The sequence below is a fragment of the Notolabrus celidotus genome, chromosome 9 (assembly GCF_009762535.1).
Source record: "Notolabrus celidotus isolate fNotCel1 chromosome 9, fNotCel1.pri, whole genome shotgun sequence".
Classification (NCBI taxonomy): domain Eukaryota; kingdom Metazoa; phylum Chordata; class Actinopteri; order Labriformes; family Labridae; genus Notolabrus; species Notolabrus celidotus.
Genome location: NC_048280.1, coordinates 30417759 through 30436873, shown reverse-complemented (window position 1 = coordinate 30436873; position 19115 = coordinate 30417759). Strand labels below are relative to the sequence as shown.

Genomic DNA, 19115 nt, shown 5'->3' with positions numbered 1-19115 from the left:
CTTTTAATGTCTCTCAGTCTGTGCGGCACACAGACGGAACGAGCGCCGGAGTACACATGCATGCATTCACGCACGCACACACAGCCAGCCACACAAACACAACACACCTCCCCCCAACGCAGCACGCTCGTTTCTCATTCTCTTGCCTCTTCTTATGACCGACGCTTTCTGTTTTCTCCTTTTTCCTTTCTCATTATCTCTGTCTGCTCCTCCCTTCCCTTTTTCAATATCCTCTTTCTTTCTCTCGAGTACACATGCAGTCGGCTTCTCTTTGCAGCCCCCACCTTCCCCCTTCCCTCTCTCTCTCCCTCTCCCTCCCTCCTTCCCCTCCCTTTCGCGCAGCCTCTCCCTCCATCTCCTCTCTCTCTTCAGTGTGTAGAGCGAGAGGCCATTATCTGAGCCACAGCGGGCACGTACGATGGAATGGAGGAGTGTGCAGTGAGCAGAAACAGAGAGAGCTGTGAGGGATAGTCGCTAGTAGCGGCAGCCTAGGAAACAGCACAGCGCAGCAGAGCTATTACCAATGAGAAACCCTCTCTCTGTCTCCACGCCCTTAAACACTACTTGCTTTATTGTATTAGATTATCTACCACATAAGGCTTTGTTGTATTTGTTTATCCACTAATGCCCAGTGCAGGCAATTTTAGCCATGACAGTGAATCTCTGTGCAGAGGCGAACCAGCGGCTTCCAAGCGAAAACACAATCTCAACTCAGGACGGATTCTTAAGGAAAAAGAGACAGGAGCAATAAGCAGCAATGTTGCGTTGCTCGTTTTTCCCTTCTGCACATGGATCTGGTCTTCCTTAAGGAGATTGTGTTACGTTTGCGCATCTCGATTCGGTTCAACCCTGGGCCGAAGCAGACGACACCGATAACTGTTTTTTGAATTCTATTTCTTTCCGTACATATTCACCACCGTGGCCGATGCCTTGCTGTAAACAAAAAAGCTTCAGTGTTTAAAGAGTAGATCCTCCAGCAAGGCTGCGTGCACAGTACAGAGGTAGGTTGGGTTAATGAAGAGGGGGCTGGCTTGCTGGTGCTCTTGCTGGCCCTTCCTCCCAGATGCAAAGGATACAGCTGTGATGGAAGGTGTCTGCCTGAAGGAAGCAGAGGGTGACAGGCGTTTGCAACTCTCCATGTCTGCTCGCTAACCTACAAGAGTAGAAGATTGGAAGAGCACTGGCTACATGATATCAATATAGAGGGAGCATCTAATGACACTTGGAAATCAGGCAGCAGGAGGAAGGGAAGGGACTGAACGAAGAGATGGAAAAGCGGGAAGGCAACAAGAAAAAGCCGACAGCTAAACGAAGGAGAGTCCCTCTATCTTTCATGTGACTGAAACAGTCACGGCTGTGAAGAAGATGTAGAAGAGGGCAGGAACGGAAAGAGGCTCGGCAGGTCGATGTCACACGTAGAGAGCAAGTTATCAACTCAAACCAGTTCGATAGGAACAGGACTATGATCCTCTCCTGTCCGCCAGCCTATAGTCATTTTGTTATTCGCTCCTCACCAGCGCTTTTCCTTAGCATCATTGTCATTATCATCATCAGTGTCTTCATGATCCCTGGATGCTCCCACTCGCCCACTTGCTGGCTGACTGGCCTTGTGGTGTCTCCTCTCTTCTCTCCAACATTGCTGGAGTTTTGGAGCAAATTTAAACAGGAGGAGGAGCAGAAAAACATGGCCGTCTCCCCTGTGCAGATCGTTGTCAGCTCTTGCGTAGTATTTTTCTCCTATGTTACTGTGCCGGCTACACGGCGCTGTGGCTGGATCAACTTCAGTAGCCTTCCCCTGCCTCCCTTACTTTGACTTTCCTCTGTTTCTCCTTCTCTCTCTTGATCTCTCATTTTCTCTGGCTTTGTCAAACTGCCTCTGCCTCCCTCTCTCGGTTCGTCTCTGTTTTGTTTCCTAAGCTTTCCCCTCTTCTAGCATAGCTTATTGCATTACCGCTCCAACACAGTCTGACGCAGCCGCTCTCCGGCCCTGTAAATTGAACACTGTCCGTCTCTCTGTTGCCACACATATTCGTATACACACAGATGAGCGTCAATCCCAAAGAGAAACACAGCGCAGCCTAAGCTGTCTAAGGGAAGGAGAGGAGAAGTAGAGCATTAGGTCATGTGACCGGGGATTGCCAATGAGCAAGAGGGAGAGCAAGAGAGGTAGGAAACACATGTGGCGGTGACGTAGCTGCATCGTCATCATCAACATCACCATCATAAGTGTCTCCCACCAGGTTGTTTGCCTTCACCGCTCGGTCGGATGACACAATGTGCCCACTCTCTGCTCTCGCCAACACCACACACCAACGGACACTCCAAAACACGCTCTTTCATTTCCCGACTCACTTCTCCTCGCTTCCTCCCCCGGCTGCAATGACACAGCATTCGAGCTCGAGCCCTGACTTAACCCCTGAATCACATGTTCTCCACACACAGTTCTTTAGAGAGAGAGAGAGAGAGAGAGAGAGAGAGAGAGAGAGAGAGAGAGAGAGAGAGAGAGAGAGAGAGCTGCTGAACACAACAGGCTTTCTCTTTCCTCTAACACTGCCTCTTTCATAATGTGATTCCTAAAGTTATACAGGCTGCGATGCACAAACTGACATCAATGTTGTTAAAAACTCAGAGTACAGCCCGCAGCCATCACTAACAGAGCATAAACAAGAGACATCACAAGACTGATTCAAAGCGTTGTTTTAGATGAGAAGAAGCCGTACTTGTGACGTAAAATAACAGCAGATAACTCACTGTGGTAAAAGCACAAGCTGAGTGAGCTCGTCCTCGTACTCCTCTGAGTGAAACAAGAAGTATGATGTGACCCAAGCTTGAAAAAAGGAACCTCCACAACAGTCGATTCAGAAGCAGAAGTTGAACCCTTTGAAAGTGAAGGTACAGGCGAGTAAAAGACGGAACATTTGATTCAAACGCACGTGCCCCTTGATGACTCAAAACATGGAGCACAAAGCAAGTGTCACCTCATGTAAAACTATGCTCTATGTAACTTCTGACTCCATCAATAATCTGCCTGAATAGAAGAAAGAGATTTACTAGAGAGTTAAGGTTGAAAAACACTCATGTCTCTGTCTCTGTCATGAAGTAGAAGATATACACAGTCAGCTCCACAGTGCTGAGAGCTGTCCTGAGATCACCTCCTGAACTCAAAGGGTTACTTTTCAACTAGATAACACACCAATGTGATGGATTACATTATAACTGGAAGGCAGCCAGTGCCCCTTTAGATCCTCTGTGTTCCTTTCACATAACACTACCTCAAGACGCTGGAAAGTACAACAACAGAAACCTTTCAGTGATGAGATGAAATGAAACATGAATCAGTCCGGTGCACACTTACGGTAAACCTGCTGTAACCCGGCATTGAGAGAATGAGGCTCGTACAACAGAGGCTCCTAATCTCACATTGATCGCTATGTCTCTAATCGAGTCAAATTATCCTTCAAATGAGTTGTTTCACGCCCTCCTCTCTCTCTCTCTCTCTCTCTCTATCCATCCCTCTCACTTTTCTGTCTCTCGCACTCTGTTTCTCAGCAGCACAGAGGAAAGGTCTCGGTTGTAGGAGGGATGACTGACAACAAAAGTCCGTTCCTCAGCGTTGTGTGTTGGGTTAGCTTGCATGACTAAGCCTGAGTCATCTTTCTCTCATCTTTTCAACAAAGTCCTGACATGAAACCCTCACACGCTGAAATGAGCTTTTAAACATTTTCCGGCACATCAATAGTGGGAGGTTTGTGTGTTTGAGGTACAAAGATGTCAATAAAGAACAATTTGTTCTTTTGCAAGGGCACCACGGGAGAAAGGGCTTTCAAAGAAATCATTCAGCTGTTTCTACACCTACATTGCCTCAAAGCCGGGAGGATTCAGGGTTAAGAGCACACATGAGCATCAGGGTCATGACGTGAGGATCTTTCCCCCTCCTACCGTCTCTTTCTGTCAGTCGACTCCACCTCCCTCCACCACTGCTCCCTCCATCTACCTCCACTGCACCCCCAACCCATATAGCCCTGCAGTCTAATAGCATCAAGGTCATCCGATCTGACACACTCTGTGACTCCCTCCTTCCCCCTCTCCCTCTTTCTTCTCTCCCTGTCCCTTTATCTTAACTGTCTTTCACTTTTCCTGCCCACCCAACCCCTCCTCACACACACACACGCCACCATCAAACACGCCTGTTTCTCATCACATGCACACACCGGCAACAAATGCAGAGGCACGCTTTAAAGATTTTTTCCCCCCCCCACACACATGCATGCTAGTATGCATACAGTATTGGATTGTTCTCTGGGGTCACTGGGTTTATTGGTGGGCAGGGCGAAAGGCTGGAGAACTGCACTGAGCAAAGAGAGGCAACACAAAGTGCTTCAGCCTGGTTAAACATAAAAATGGTTATTTCTCTCTGGAAGCTGTTATTATGAGGATTAGTTTATGATTACTTTTGACTCGTGTTGTCTTTTTAGGAACAGAGCAGCCACAGAGCGTTATTTGTTTTACAAATCATTAATATCAGGAAAAGATAAAGGCTTTGAACTGACTGATTGTGCTGCACACTCTCTGTGAAGCCTGCAGAACACACTTCTATTTGTGTATGCACTGTAGGTTTCCTTCTTGGTGCATAATTAACAGACAGTTAACATATTTGTCATATTTAAGGCATCAACTTGTCATTGCATCTGTCTGTTTTTGGTTGGTTTCCTCTCTTTGTCTTTGTTTTCAGTGCCACCCCCCCCACCCCACCCCCCTTACCAATATGCTCCCAGGCAGGATGGTGTTATGTTCAGGGTGTGTTTGGGTGTAGAACGTAGTACTGAGTATAGAGTAACCAGCCTGACTCATACCTCCTGACTTTCGGCACGTGCAGGTCGGCACGAATAGCCCAGCTGGTGAAGGCCTACCCCCCACAACCCCTCCTCACCATTCCTCACAAAGAGAAAGGGAGGAGAGGTTTTGGAGGGAGGAGAGAGAGAGAGGGGGGGAAAAAAAGAAAGGTGGGGATGGGTGGGGGGCTGCTGGGCAGGGTGGAGTCACAAAAAAATAATGAGGAGGAGGAAAGTGGGGGGGGGGGCGCTGTTTTTAAGAGGCAGCTCTTTGTGCACAAGGTCTGGGACATGAAAGAAGGAGAGGGACGTAATCAATGAACAGAATATGTTCAGTGTGAGGTGTGAGGGGACAATAGAGGGGAGATGATGAAACACAAGCAACATGAAAGTGGTTCAAAAATAATGAAAGAATACTGTGTAGTCCGAGCAGCCAGACTAATGTCAGCCAAGTCGTAAAAAAGAGCTGAGCCATCAAATCCGATTGGACAATGATGTAATCTGAATGCAGTCATTTCAGGCACAAGAGAAATGTATTCATTTGAGAGACGTGACAGTCTCAGTGTTTCTGTGAGACAACATCAGGCAGTGGATTCTGAAACTCAGAGAAAACATAAAGAGAAAGAAGAAAAGCCTTTCTTAGCACTGCACGGTGGCTGGTTGCCAGCGTTGTCTCTCACAGGACTTGGGCTAAGATTAGCTTCCCATATGTTCAAGTCAGGCATGGTCGGGCTTAAAGGGCCAGTACACGGTTGCGCACCATGAAAGCATGTCACCATGAAATCATCAAGGATACAGCCCAGGTGAAAATCTATCATCACTTAGATAAAAGGGAATAATCCAAAAGATAACGCAGGGCAGTGTTTGTCTTTTTACTGAGATGTTTTGTAGGAAGCAGTACTTTTCATGCATTTTGGAGACACTACAAGGGAAGATCCTTTTCCTTGTCTTGGCCATCTTTTGGACAGATCAACCTTAAATAATATCACATCATTATATTACCCTTATTTCAGGAATCAATACTTTAATGTGTTTGATTCAACAGCCTGATGAAAACTCCAACTGCTGTGGTGCTGCATTACATAAAACCTGGCAGCGTCGGGCAGCAGTGGGATTCAGGATTGTATAAACTGCTTGCCCAGTGGGAGCAGTGGAGCAGCCGCCAGAGAGGTGAGAGTTAAAGAGCTCGAGCAACAGCTGAGGGCTCCTCCCCCTTCTCTCTCCATTCATTTTTTATTAACTGCGGCACCAGGCGGCTGACAACCTCCCTCCGACATGAGACACAGATACCACCAACGATGCCAACCAGCCACCAGGCACAGCTCCTCGTGCCATGCAGGGTATCGATCCAGCTCAGGACTCAGAGCAGACTGAGTTAGGCCACATTCACTGCAGGACTGTGAGCAGTGCAGCAGGACGGAGAGAGCAGATACTAAATCTGATAACTGCCAGTAGAGTGAGACGGGTCATGACAACAGAGCTTATCAAAAATATATGACTGCCTGGATGTTTGGCAATCTTTAGTGACTATAAACATTAAAATGTCACATGGAATCCAATGAGGATTTACAAGGTGCAATGTTTTTATAAACAAAGTCCCATGGCTTTCTGTGTGAGAAAAAAGTAATGTCACCCCGAGGCATGGGCAGGTACAGATGTCAAGGTTTGAAAAAGTCACAGTTTCAAAACCACTAATATTTGCTGTCAGTGCAGTACAATATGGAAATTTAAAAACAGCAGTTCCTCAAGTGTCCACCTGGGGCTGGCTCCAGAAGCACTTTAGTTTTCCAAAAAACGAAATATTTACAGCCAAAATAATCCTCCCAACAGCCTGGTTTAAAAATGATTTTAGTCTGAATAGCTCATGTCTCAATCGGCACACACTGTACAGGGGTGAATACTTTTATTATTCCTGAGTTTAGAGGATATAGAGGATACAAGTTTTGCTATATTAGAGGCACAGCTGACTTGACTGACAGGTGGGCACACAGTTGCTGTAAGTTAAGAGGCTTAAGGCTTGCCTCAACTCTAGCTCTTCGACCAAAGTCAGGCTTCTCCAACATGGCGTGCTTTGATGATAGGCTTCAAAACTCTGCTTCAGAAACCAACAGGTGACATCACTTAAGCTATATCCATGTATTAAACAAGCGGAAACCTCCGGTCTCCAAATATGAAGCCCATGCGTAAGTGTTATAAACTGCAATTCATCGAGAACCCACTTGAGGCTAGCTGCAAAAACACCGGAAACCACATACACACCAATTCAAAAAAGACGATCTTTGCAGCATTAATAAACATGTTTACAGCCGCGTTCAAAAAACGGCTTCGGTCTAAGTTGCTAATTTCTCTATCAGCACACACTGTACGGTGGGTGAATATTTTTCTAATGCGACGGTTCAGAAGATATTAAGATTATGAGTTTTCCCCAAATAAGGACATGACTGACTTGACTGACAGGCGGGAACACATAGCTGTTGGCTAGGAGGCTCAAGCACAGCCTCTTTATGTCACTATGCCTGGTTGAGTTCAGCATTTCCAATATGGCTGCCGCAGACAATTCACTTCAAAACAGCGCTCAGGAACAGATGGGTGACGTCACGAATACTACGTCCATTATTCATACAGTCTATGGTATTAAACTGTCTATTGGACCCCATTTGGACTGTTCAACAAGGTGCTGGTATTGCAGCTTCAGCAAACTAATCATAAACTAGATGGGTCGGGACTTATCACTCAGGTAGCCAGGAAAATAGATGCCTGTCAGATGACAATCAAAGAGACAGAGAGACCAGTTTTTGGTACTCTTCTTTGTGCTTCAACATTGATTAACAGCGTTGAAATAAAATGATTTATGGTAGTATTAATAGTGTGTGAGTTTCTCAATAAAATCTGTTCATCAATTGTATTATTTACAATTAACAGACATGTTGACTAATGTTCCAAATATGTTGTTTGTAAATAGAATGAATTGTGATCAATGGAAAAGAAGGTGCTTTTTACTCCCAGTGACACATTTTAGAGCTGTGATTGCAAAACCGCGATATAGTGAAACCAGGGTATTTTAGCTAAAGGTTATGACGCCGTCAGAATCTCACCCACACACCTTGAAAGAAATCCTGAGTCACTTCTACACATTATGAACTGTAGATAAAGCAGTCGACTCTACCAGGGTTTGCATGCAGGGATGCAGAAACTTCAAACAGGCAAACGTGGTGAGTCACCTTTTAGTCGCACACAATGGTTCACCTTGAGCTTAATTCCTATGATCATTACTTTAAAGCTAACGGGGCAGTATGTAAATAATACCCAGTTCACAGCTAGGAGCACATGTTGGGTCGTCTAGACTGTTAAATATTTGTTCAGTCATGTCTAGTTTTTACTTTTGGTGGTGTTGTATTTCAGATTGGGGAAAACACAAAGATGTGTAGTGACAGAAAGAAAACGTTATAGCGAGATATGCTTTGAAACAAATGTAAACACACCACTGGTAACAGATCACATTATATTGTGTTGTTTGATTCCGCAAGAGATCTTCAATCTTGAATCCTTATTCATTATTAAAGGAGAGTAGGATGTGTCTTTAATTCTTAATATGTGAGTTGAAGTGAAGAACAAAGCGAGACAAAGACAGCATGACTTGAACATCTAGACCCTGAACCATTGCATCATTACAGTAGTTGTGTTCACATGAGAGACAGAGCCGCTGAGTGGAAACCTCAGAGCGGTAAATTCATAGTAATCCGACCCTGAGTGGAAGAGGTGATGTCAAACCCTCCACCTCCTGACTCCTCACTATACATCACACCACCTACTACTCATATACACACACACACATGGTGCAGGCTACTAGATCACATGACCAGCTCTGGATGCCGGACTTGAGCTAAATTTAAAGCAATGATGTCATCAGACATTCAGTGTTGCCACGGAAACTAGGTCAGAGTTAACCCTTTGCAAACCAGACTTGGGATTCCACACGAGGCTAAACATATGATTAACTAATGTTCCATCTGCTGTCACGCACTCAGCGGTTTGAGTGCTTCTCGTCTGCTTTGACTCTTTTTTCCCACCACTGTGCTGCATGAACCTCTTCTCGTTTATAAAGAGGAAATCCTGTATGGGCGTGGAAAAACCGAATCACGCGAGTGCTGTCTGTCTCTCTTGTAACCTGCTGTGGTAAACTCTTGGTTCAGTCCTGCTTCCTGAATAGCAAAGTAAACTGCAAAACAAACTCGGTGCTGTAAAACTGAAATAAATGATTCAGCATGCCGCCCGACTTTCTTTTAACCACGTCTCCTGTTGCATGGTGTTTTTATGTTCCAATATCCTGTTTTTGTCTTCTTGTGGGTCCTCAAAATACCTCACCATGCTGCATAACTGCTTATTTAACTCCACAGAAATAGTGCCCTCAGCTTGTTGGGTGTAGACTGTGTTGTCTTTGTGTAACCAGGGAAATGTTTGACAAGGAAACAAGATCATAGTGAGATAAACACTCCACCAAGGACACACACAGTAACCATGACCCTTTACAAACAGGATCCCGGGAGAGCCACAGAGGCAGACTTTTTCAACAGTCGTCTCACAACAGACAGCTCGCAAGTGTTCTCCCTGCAGAGCAGATGGTCACATATACCTTGCAGATAAAGAGACTGTCTACGCATGGATGAGGATTACAGCAGGTTTAGGGTTAAGCTGGAATATGTCTGTAGAGCCCATTCATGACATTTGAAACTCATTGACTAACCTATATTTCAAATCACAGCAGTGACGCAAGTTTCTGCCATGAGTCATGACTTTCCATGCTTTCACACTGCACGTTCACAACACCACGCTTCACCGTGTGTTTGACGGCTGCTAAATCAAAGAGATCTTCCCGACACTGTGAGGTAACATCGCTTATTCTAAAAACTCCTCCAACAGCTCGCTCGGTGCTCAATAAATCCTTCCTCCAGGAAGCCTCTCTGCTCTGACTTCCTTTCCACATAAACCCACAAGCGTGCCCCGACTCGGATTGTTGTAGAACAGCAGCTCTCAGCGGCCAGACGCCACAGGTTACTACGCCGACAATCAAACACGTACGCATGCGTGACCCACTAACTTTTACTCCCTTTACCTCATTTGACTCCAGAACCTAGGAGAAGAAGGACGGCCCCCCTCTGGCTCCTGAGCCAGTGCGTAGAGTTCCTCCTCCCTTCTCCTCCCTCCTCCTCTCCTTGGTCTCTTGTATCTACACATGCTGGCTCTGGCACCAATCAGCGGGCAGCGTGGGACGCTTTAAACTGAGGACGCCGCCACTTCATCTCTGAGGCGCATAGCTCACTGCAGCTCGAGAAAAGTGGTAGCGATTGAAAATAATCAGCATCCGAGCATGGCGACTCGAAAGGCAGGTTGGATGTTTAAAGGTGTCTAAAACACCCTCATTCCACCCCGCGGTGATATCGTGGAAAATGAAATGAGCTCAAGTTTTTGAAAGGAAGAGCAGCAAACAGTCAAATGACATCCCAGCGACACAGCTGAGATGAGGACAAGCCTTTCTGGTGTAAGAGTTGCCAACTCCCAAAACCACTTACACACACACATACATACACACATATACAGGTAAGACTAACAGTGTGTTTTCATTTGGGACAACACGTGTGGACTGACACACCTAAAGAATGGAAGAACAGGTCGCATTGTTTAACAACCACCTTATTTACTCCATTTAAGAGCATCCCAATGTTTGTACCAACAGCTGCAACATGAACAGAGATTAGGCCAGATGACAGAGATGACACACATACACACCACAGCTGGCCAACATAAACCCACTGCCCTCTCTTACCTCAGCTGCCACTTCACTGTCTCCCAAGCAGCCTCGACTGTAGTCTTCAAAATATTCCACCTTTACAGCCATTCAACAGAACAAGAGAGGGGGGAGTGAGAAGGAGACGGAGAGAGAGAGAGATGGGAGGGGGGGAGAATAACAATCAATAGAATAATGCGACAACGGCGCGCTCAGAAACACTTGTCATGAGGGACAGTAAGACTACCTGGTCCAACATGCATTTCTTTTCACACTCAATCTCCTCATCTTTGCTGTCATCCTCTGAAAACGATAAAAGGCTGACGAGCAACACGCATCCCTATTCTTTGATTTGTGCTCTAAGAGCGAGCCGGCACTTCCCTCTACTGCTGGGACAGAGAATCAGAGACAGCCAGCCAGATTCAATTTCAATTATAGAATTATGTAATGTCTGTATCCCAACATGACACATCCTAATGAATACATGCATTTGACTATTCTGCACAGCCCAGCAGGTAGAGAGGTGAATATGATGAAGGTGCACGAGTGTCAGATTGCAGAGATTAAGATGGAATAATCTGAACCGCTTCATCAAAGTAGGGCTTATGGTTTTGAAATAACAGCATCTTCTTTCTTGGCACAGCCTGCTCCCCTTGTCTACATAGTGTTGGGTGTCTCTGTGTTAAATTGTGTGTTTTGTCTCGAGCTGTTCCCCAGTCCCGCCAACCTCATCCCCCCCAAACCCCCCCAAACCTGCCCACCTATCAATTCTAAAATAGTCTGGAGTGATGAATATTTACCCTCCAAGCCTCTGGGCTGCCTTAGTTTGAACTCCTTCGTCCACTGGCCGAATCCCCATCAGAAGACTCGGTCTCCCTCTCGTCTTCACCTCTATCCCTCTATTCCTTTCTTCTCTCTTTCTCTCTCTCTACCTCTCCACTCTTCTTCTTTCTCGGTCTCTCTCTCTCTCTCTCTCTCTCTCTCTCTCTCTCTCTCTCTCTCTCTCTCTCTCTCGTCTGTGTTCCAGCAGCCCATTCAGGAAGCCATCTTGTGTTTTTAATCTGGTTTTACATGAGCCCTCGTACGCACGTTCTCTCTCCCTCCCTCCCTCTCTCTCTCTCTCTCTCTCTCTCTCTCTCTGTCGCTTGTGCTCTTGCTCTACCCTCCTCCCTCTCTCTCTTTCTCTACAGCTAGTATGCCAATAGGTTTACCGCACACACACTCAAACACACACACATACACATACACACGCGAGAGGGATTTTTTTTGTCTCTGTGATCGCTATCACTCCTTCCACACACTCTTTTTTTTCCTTCTCCTTCTGCACACATGATGTGGGAGCCCCCTCAGCCACCCCTCCCCCTCTCTCTCTCTTTAAACATACACACTCATGAGCAAATGTACACACGCACACAAACACACACACACATCTTGCCAGAGAGACGTCACGCTACAGATAGCACACAAAGGCAGTCCGTCCACCAATCAGAGGCCGGGCTGGGCTCTGCTGCTAGGGTGAAATTGAAGGAGAGCAAGTGAGGGCGGTGTGTGCATGTGTGTGTGTGAGAGAGAGTGAGAGAGAGAGAGAGAGAGAGAGAGAGAGAGAGAGAGAGAGAGAGAGAGAGAGAGAAAAGGAGAGAGAGAGCTAGTGTAAAGAGGAGGTTAAAATAATAAGAGAAAGGGTCTGTGAGTGTGTGTTTGTGCATGTGTGTGCAGCAGAATCAAAAGCTGACATAAAGAGACAGAGTGAAGGTGGATGGGAGGTGTGTGTGTGTGTGTGTGTGTGTGTGTGTGTCAAGGCGGGGGGATGGGTCCTCTATATGCCTGTCAATTATCTCCTCGAACTCGCCTTCCCTAAACAATGCCTCTGGTATGTGGTATCGCTGAGCACCATCTGTGTCAGGGCTGCCTGCAATAAATGGACTGGACTGCAGTGCGTGCACACATAGACCCTCTCAAGCTGCCTCACAACCCCCCATCTGACAGGCAAAATGCACAATTACACAGCAAAGCCCAACATGCTGACTCAAAGCAAGTGAAGACTCTGAAAACAAGCACGTTGCTACTGATACTGTGATTATATAAGAGAGGTGCCCGACAACAAAACTATCATGCTGATAACAAATCATCAGCGGTCACTGAGTTCAGCTACAAGAATAGGTTAGCTATTAAAGTCGCACAAAGGCGAACAAAGGTGTGTAAGAGAAAGCTGCCGTTTTCTTTACACACAGAGTGCAAGTGTGACAAACCAAACATATATATGGAGCCTGAGCTCATGATGTTTACACTCTGAGAGTGAAAGATCACCTCCAGCTCGTATCTTTTTAAACAGACACCTGCGCACACTCACGCCAGAGTGCTGAACACAACCACGAAAGACAGGAGGAAATAAGCTTCGTCCAAATGAGCAGCCGAGTATCGCTGACTCCATGCATTTCTCTTTCAAAACCGTCTCTGATCAACTTTTGAAAATTGACAAAACACACCCAAAACATCTAGTCCTGCACTGAAGTCTGCCAAGTCAGATATGAAAAACAGTTAAAACGTGCCAGAGAGGGAAAAGGGCTGCTGGATTAGTAACCGCCAGAAGACGAGACAAAGTCAGCGAAAGTTCAGGCAGGCTGGCGAAGACACTGCGGATTCAGACGAAAGGGACAGACAGCGAGAAGCAGACGGAGACACAGAGAGAGAATCGAGAAGGGAGAGGGAGCTGTGGCGTTGTGAAGTGAGGCAGCCACACAGTGACACAGCATTTGTAGAGTTGGTCTGACGCTCTTATAAGGCTTGGGAAATCCCCTCTCCTGACGTCAGACAGGCCACGTGCGTTTCTACGAGAGTATGTGTGTGTGTGTGTGTTTATGTGTGAGAAGAGGCGTGTTTGTGGTAAGCTGGACAGCAAGAACCACTGCTTGGCATGGATGTGGATTGTAACAGGTGAACCGGTAGACGTAGTGCTAAAAGCCGCAGTCTCCGGTACATTGTTGTCACAGGGCAAGCGTTTGATTTAAAGCTGCAGTAAGAGTTAGAGAGACTGTAGCGACATCTGGTTCAAAAACTGGAACAAGAACACGCTCAATACTCAGAACTTCTTATTATAGGCAGAAGTATAACAGGTTGATGACTGCAGAGGGAGTGGTAATGGTAGGACAAGAATCTGTGCCTATCTCATTTCTCAGGCTGATTCACAGACCAGACATTGTGTGCCACGGGAGGTTTGTTGGAAACATCTAATGCAAAATAATCTGATGTGGAATTGGAGGGAAGCTGTAACCTCACACATCTCTCATTCCGTAAAAACCTTTGCTCCTCTTCAAGCCGGGCAGACACTAATCACACAGACGCAAATCCTATCTACCACTAGACAGCGTCATAATCCCAACACACACACATGCTTTCAGTCAACCTCATTTCATTCACAAATGTCTCGTCTGTTGTGGTTCCCTGCACTTATTTTGTTGGACATTCAGAAGATCTCAAACTGGCAACAACTAGACAAACCATGTACGCAATCACAGATGAAGGAAGCTGCAAAAAGTTTTCGTAGTTTGCAGTCAGTGGGACCTGTGACGATTCGGTCATTGGTGCAGTTTGATTGACATTAGATGGATCAGGCTAATTAATGATTCTAATTAAGGAAGCGTGTCCTCCTTTTTACACTGACTGAAGCAAAGCACATCACTCTGACACCTACTCTCCCCTGTAACACATTCATGGACACTTAAGAACCCTGTCCTCAGGTGTGTAGCTGAAAAGGAAACTCTTCAAGCACATGAATCAATCACTTATTGATTGTGCTGATCTCTGATGTAAAGGCGTACTATACATGTTGTAGCCTTTTTTATTTCTGTGATTTTGTACATGTCAGATTGCATTCAATCTGACAGTAGTGTTTACTCTGAACTGGTTCTAACATCCTCTTATAATATTATTGTATCATTGCACAGCACTGAGCTAAAGAGCAGTTGTCGCAGGAGAAGATGGAGGAAGTGGTTGCCAGGCAATAAGGAACTCAGCTGCTACATCCACACAGAGGTCAGAGGGCGGAGATGAAGGGATGTGGGGGAGGGATATTGATCAATGGATGGATGCTTGCTTAAGAGCTGTTTATGGAGGAAAGCTTCATGGAGTTCTTGTTTTTCTTGTGCTTGACTGATTGTTCTCACCACTCTTACCGTAGAGATCGGTTCCCAGCAGTCATTTATGGAAAAGAAGCTAGATATGATTCTGTGATATCAAACACCTGATAAATCACTGACATTGCCATGGGTAGGAGGTTTGGACTCTATGTCCCATGCTGCCGGTGATGCAGCTGCAAGAGCTGAGCACGTGCACATGAATAGCGGCATTTGCTAACACAATAACTGTTGTATGTTTAAAAAGATTCAGTGGTGGACAGTAATAAAGTAAATTTACTTGAGTACTGTACTTAAGTACAATTTTTGAGTATCTGTACTTTACTTGAGTATTATTTTGGGGGGTACTTATTACTTTTACTCCTCTACATTCAGGAGACAATTATTGCACTTTTTACTCCACTACATTTCTATCAGTGCTCTAGTTACTCACTTCTTTTGCTTTGAAGTCAGCTCATGAATTTCCTTCTCTTTTCTGAAATCTGATCCCAAAGACAGTAAACTGTGTTTGTGTAGTTCTGTTTGTCTCAGTGGTTTAGTCGTACCTGTATATCGTGCGTCTCCACGGTTGAACGTGGAGCAAACACAGAGCAAATTTCACACAGATCAGGCAGTTCATTTAGAGGTGGTAATGATGACTATATTCCTCTACCTGAGCACCCATGGCCATTTCTTCAGCCCGTGTTAGAGGTTTTTGAAATGAAGAATGATACGTATTGTTTGAAATGTTCTCCGTTTCCCACTACTGTCCAACCTGAGAAAGTGTGATGAGCTACGTAACATATGTTTCATTCCACATCAACATTTCAAACTAAGTTGTCTGTGCTTGGAGTAACTTAGTTTCAGCTTTTATTCCATGGTATAGATTTTAGAGATTTAAAGTAATGTTTTCTAAATAAAATAATGTAACTGAATATACTCCTATGTATTCTTGACTGCCATCATGCTTTGTGAAAATACAAAGTTTTGAGATATTTTAAAAAGTACTTTGAATACTTAAGTATTTTTAAAAGCAAATACTCCATTACTTTAACTCAAGTAATAATTTGACTGAACAACTTTCACTTGTATTGGAGTAAAATTTGACCTGGAATATCAATACTTTGACTTAAGTAATGGATCTGTGTACTTTGTCAGAATCAGAATCGGAATCAGACTCAGCTTTATTGGCCCGGTATGCTTGAACAAACAAGGAATTTGACTTTGGTAAACTGTGCTCTCTTTGTAAAAGGCATAAGAATAAGACATACAAAATAAAAAAAATAAAAAATGTAATAACATTTGTCCATCACTGAAAAGACTAAGGTACTGTGTATGTACTTATAGAGCACTTTTCTTGTCTTTCCAACCAACCAAATGAGGATGCCATAAATGAAGACCAACCAGTATTAATCCCATTCATACGCATTCACACACTGCTTACAATGTGACTTGCAGCAATTTGGGTTCAGTGTCTTGCCCAAAGACAATTTGAAAGACAGCCCTCTCTACCGCTAAGCCACAGCTGCCCCAAATCCCAACACTACATCTTAATTTTGTATAACCCAGCCTGTGGTAAACCACAAACGTCAAAGAGAAGATGATCAAACTGAAACAACTTCAGAAGGTAATACACAAAGTAACTGATAGTGGGTGTGACACCAGTGTGGCTGTAATAAAGCAAGCCTGGATTCAAAGTCTCAGAGTCTACGGTTACAGATGTGGCTATTGAGGTTCTGCTAGTTAATAAATACCAGTGTCCTCAACACTATGACACAACAGATACATCAATCAGCCGTGTGAATGTGAATGTCATTGACTATCTTTTTACCTGTCAGTGGGTAGGATGTGTCTGGCAGTAAGTGAACATTTTGTCCTCTAAGTTGATGCATTGGAAGCAAGAAAATGGGGAAGTGTGAGGATGTGAGTGACTTTGACAGGAGCCAAACTGTTGATTGGATGATGAGGTCAGAGCAAATCCAAAACTGCAGCTCTTGTGCGAGGTTCCTGATCTACTGTGGTCAGTACTAGACTTAGATATCGAGAACCAGTTCCAAATGTCTGTGATTTGTGGATTGATAAGACATGTGCATTTCAGATCTGCAGCTAACTGGCAACAGGGTCATGGGGGGCCGACTTTCTTTGCAAATAGCTGGCCTTCTTTGGTGGTCTGATCCCACAGAAGAGCTACTGTAGCTCACACTGCTGAAAAGTAAATGCTTGTTCTGACAGAAAAAAATCAGCATGCTTTTTGTTGTGTTTGGGGGTATGTATCTGCAAACCAGTCAGAGTGCTCATGCTGACCCCTGTTTACTGCCAAAAGATCCTGCAAAGGGCTTCAGACATGGACGATGGGGCAGTGGATGAAGGTGGCCTGAATAATCACAACAATGTTGACTTGACCTTCCCAGATCTCAATCCAAAGCTGCACCTCTGAATGTGCTGGACAACCAATTATGGCCCTGAGAGGGGGACCTACGAAATATTAGGCGTGTTGTCAGTGGGTGATGATATTTAGCTGGTAAAGTGATCCTACTGTCTCATCTTAGTTATGCAGGTTCATGTCAAGTCATGAACCTGTTTCTCTTAGCTATCATGTCAACAAGTCAGAGGGCCATGCCCTTCGAGGATGAACTTAAAGGACCACCAATGTATGTAGATTCCATGGCAGTCCATTTAATTCATGTCTGAGTGAATGCTGACATACTGCTGTCCGAAAAGGGAAATGTAGCTGCTCAAAATAGTCACGATCATTATCTAGGCCCCATAAATACTCATTAAAACTTGTTGCCGTGAAGTGAGAGCTGCTGTCTAAATGTTGGTCATTAAAACTATCAATCAAGAACACCATATGTAAACTCACAACTCAGTATCTGTGTGTTTTATAGCAAGCATTACAGGAGCAAAAGCGGTAAACTTTACAGTCTCAAAGGCTCTTTGGTTTTTATTTGTCCAAAGGTTTCAGAGATGCTGTCTTCTCTCAAGAACTTATTTGTCCATGCATAGTCAACAAAAAAAAACAACCACAGTGACGAAAATTAATAAAAATTGCAAACTGCCATAAGAGCGAGGATCATGACAGACTGTGTGGATGGTTGAAAATGAACATGTTCAGTGGAAAAGGAGCCGAGTTCCCCCCGAGGTCAGGAGGTTTTGAAATACGTAGGTCGTAAACTTCTATTATCCCTGGACAACAAGGGTCCTGTTGAAAACCACAATGGTTGTAATTAGGAAAGCTCTGGAAACAAGCTGGTTTCTGTACCAGCTGCAGAAGTCTCATGACAAAGACATGATCCTTAAATTTCAATTCATGTCCACTGTTTGCCAAAATATTAATGAATATTCTTAAGGGATTTGTTGCACGACAGCCTAAGAGATAAGCAAAATTCCTTTATGTCTCTCTTTTCTTAAATTATTTATAGTAAACTATACTTAGTAATACATTACTAAGACAATTATTCATTTACAGATCATTTGCTTTCCTAATTATTCTCATTTAAAAAATATTAAGATGTTGTTGCAGCCACTAAAGAAACCTTTCATCAGACATGAAAGGACAGGATGAGACTATGTTTGATTTAGACCCTGATATCCTGTTGTTGGCAGAACAAAATGGTGCCACTTCCTTTCAATTTTACTCTTTACTTCAGCAACAACATGTAACATCCTCCGATATACACCTGTGGATATGTCAGTGGTGGATTGGATCCACAAAGCAACATCTCAATAACCCAACAGCAATAATAATTCCAAAGAAAGATCTGACTTTGAAAATGATCTCGATGGTGAGTCAGGAAGGACCTGGCAGTTTATTAGAGATATATTCATCACTCAGGAAACTCTTTTCCAAACAGTAATGGATCAGTGGCCTGTTGCACCAGCTCTTTAAAAGTTGTGTAGTAAGTTAGGGAGCAAAATCCACACTAAACCTACATGGTTGCTTTAAAGTAGTAAAGCACTATGTCCTAAATTAACCAAAATACTGTTGCAGGAATGATGTTTTCTTTCCAGTTTTCTTTTTAGCCAAACAGTGAAAATATTTTTCTTAATAGGATGTTTGTTTTATGTGCTGACTCTCATGCCTGATGCGTCTAAACAGGCTGATACTTCCCACTACTGGACCAACAGCATGCAAAGGTATGTAAAATAAGGCAAAGCATTATGAAAAGTTGATAATTAATCTGATACTAGTGTAGAATAACAACAGTGACATCAAGTGGTGGCTACTACTCGTTAATGTAGCCGTAGACAAACTCTGTTATTGTGCAGATGAAATTATCTTTGCCCATGGAAAACAAATGATGGAGTACAAATGAAAGTCATCATTTATTTTGATTTGGTGCCACTTCCTGTTAATTTTCCCAAATGACATTTTGCATCTTTCTA

The 19115-nt window shown here is 44.3% G+C and overlaps 1 protein-coding gene across 2 annotated transcripts in view; it reads right to left on the bottom strand.

The window, feature by feature from the left end:
• Positions 1–19115, bottom strand: part of tet3 (tet methylcytosine dioxygenase 3) — a 52907-nt gene that overhangs the window by 23191 nt on the left and 10601 nt on the right. Inside the window, exons 1-2 of one of the 2 annotated variants that reach the window (XM_034692907.1) lie at positions 11418–11734; positions 10657–10716 (exon numbers count right to left, since the gene is read on the bottom strand). The exons of the other annotated variant lie outside the window; for it this stretch is intronic. The gene's annotated coding sequence lies outside the window, so the exon portion shown is untranslated. Of the gene's footprint in view, positions 1–10656; positions 10717–11417; positions 11735–19115 lie in introns of those variants that run through there. 2 annotated transcript variants of the gene reach the window in all.